The 2,511-nt window shown below is 31.4% G+C and overlaps 1 protein-coding gene across 1 annotated transcript in view; it reads right to left on the reverse strand.

Annotated features, from left to right (window-relative positions):
* Positions 1-2,511, reverse strand: part of KIAA1328 (KIAA1328 ortholog) — a 238,183-nt gene that overhangs the window by 220,608 nt on the left and 15,064 nt on the right. The window lies entirely within an intron of this gene.

The raw sequence follows: 2,511 nt of genomic DNA on the forward strand, positions 1-2,511 counted from the left end.
ACAAAATACTGATGAAAAGAAATCAAAACCCTAAATATATGGAAAGGCATACCATATTCATGGATTGGAAGATTCAACAGTAAAGATGTCAATTCTTTCCAAAATTGACCTATATTTTTAACGTTATATCTATAAAGGTACCAGCAGGGTTTTTTGTAGACATTGGCAATCTTATTCTAAATTATTATGAAAAGGCATAGATTAGAAGAATTAAAATAATTTTTTAAAAGAATAATGTGGAAGGAATCACTCTACCCAATATTAAGCCTTACTATATAGCTACAGTAATCAAGACAGTAGGCAGAAGTAGAGATACACAGATCAATGGATTAGAAACAAGAACTAAGAGACACATGAAAATATGCCTGATTTTTGACAAAGTTGCAAACAATATTTCAACAAATGGTGCTGGACCAACTAGACATAAGTAACCCTCCCTTCCCCCCTAAAAAAAGAACCTCGCACCTTATACAAAAATTAACTCAAAATGGCCTGTGGATTAAACGTAAAATTATAAAATTTTTTGGAAAAAAAAAAAACAAAACAACAGGAGAAAGTCTTTAGGTACTAAGAGTTCTTAGACTTGACAGTAAAAGCACAATGCATAAAATGAAAAAGTTGATAAACGGGACCTGGTTAAAATTAAAAACTTTTGCTTTATAAAATCCCGTGAAGGGGATGAAAAGACAAGCTGCAGACTAGGAAAAAGTATTTGCCAACTACGTATCCAACAAAGTATTTGTACATAAAACATTAAGAACTCTCAAAACTCAACAATAAAACCAAGTATTTCAATGGGAAATGGACAAAAATGATGAAAAGACATTTGTATACAGATAGAGATGGCAAACAGGCATATGAAACAATGTCTAAAATTATTGGCCATTAGAGAAACGCAAGTTACAAACATAATAACACTAAATACCTATCAGAATGGTTAAAATAAAAAATAATTATAACAAACACTGGCAAGAATGCAGAGGACCTAGACAACTCTTACATTACCAGTGAGAATGTTAAGTGGTAAACCACTTTCAATAACAGTTTATCAGTTTCTTACAAAACTAACTAAACATGAATTTATTACACATTATCCCAAGGAAATGAAAATGTTATGTTCACCGAAACCTATATATGAATATTCATAGCGGTTCCATTTTTAACAGTAAAGACTGGAAACAATCCAAACGTCTCTCAACAGGTGAACGGTTAAATACAGTGTGGTACATCCATACCATGAAATCCTATTCAGCAACAAAAGGAACAAACTACTGATACATACAACTTGGAAGGGTCTAAAAAGAATTACGTTGAGTGAAAAAAAAACAATCTCAAAGATTGCATACTGTATGATTACATTTACATAGCATTCGAAATGACAAAATAGAGGTAGAAAGCATATTAATGGTTGCTAGGGATTAGGGGAGAGGATAAGAAGGAAGGTAGCTACGACTATAAAAGGGCAGGACATGTGATCATTGTAACAGAACTATTTTGCATCTTGACTGTGTTGATGGTACACAAATCTACACGTGACAAAACTGCATAGCAGTAAATACATATGCAAATGAGTACATGTGAAATCTATATAAGGTTGATATCAGTGTCAATTTCCTGGTTGTGAAACTGCATGATAATTAATTAAAATACTACCATTGGTAAAACAAAGTAAACAGGCTCTCACTTTCCTTTCTCTCTATTATTTCTTACCACTACAGGTAAATCTACAGTTACCTCAAAATAAAGTTTAAAAAAATGTATCACCTTGCTGCTTTTATTTTTGTTTCTGTGAGTTCTGGATTAGAATAAAATTAATGTCCATGAGTTTATACTTACAATAAAGAAATAAAATAAATACTGAAATAAATATGTAAAAATACAAAAATAAAAAAGGCAGAAGGGAAAGCTCATCCTTAAACAATAATTTCAATTAATAAATGCAAAACAAATAGAGAAAACATTAAATAACCAACAGAACATCACAGTAAAGTTGTTGCAAGCAAGTTCCTTTGATGGACGCAATGCTTATTGTGGGTAAAATTTCACAAAAAACAATGTATTTCAATAGTCCCCATGGACATCCTGGATATACTCATAAATTGCACGGAAAAATGTAACTGTTCAGAGAATAAATTTAATATGCTCCATATTGACCAAGTTTAAAGTTAAAACCACCAGAAATGACATATCAACATTGCACACCCTGATATAACATATCTTAATGCGATATAATCATGAGAAAAACCCAAACTGAAAGAAATACTACAAAATATCTGACCACCATTCTTCAAAAGTGTCTAAGTCATGAAAGGCAGGGAAAGATTAATGAACGGCCACACATGGGAGGAGACTAAAGAAATATGAAAATTGAATACAAAATGTGATACTGGCACAGAAAAAATATATTAGTGAAAAAAATTGGTGAAAACACTGGTGAACTCTGAATACTCTGTAGCTAATAAATACTATTGTACTGATGTTAATTTTTGATAATTGCACTATAGTTATTCA

The sequence above is a fragment of the Pteropus vampyrus genome, unplaced genomic scaffold, assembly GCF_000151845.1.
Source record: "Pteropus vampyrus isolate Shadow unplaced genomic scaffold, Pvam_2.0 Scaffold3, whole genome shotgun sequence".
In the NCBI taxonomy this organism is placed as follows: Eukaryota; Metazoa; Chordata; class Mammalia; order Chiroptera; family Pteropodidae; genus Pteropus; species Pteropus vampyrus.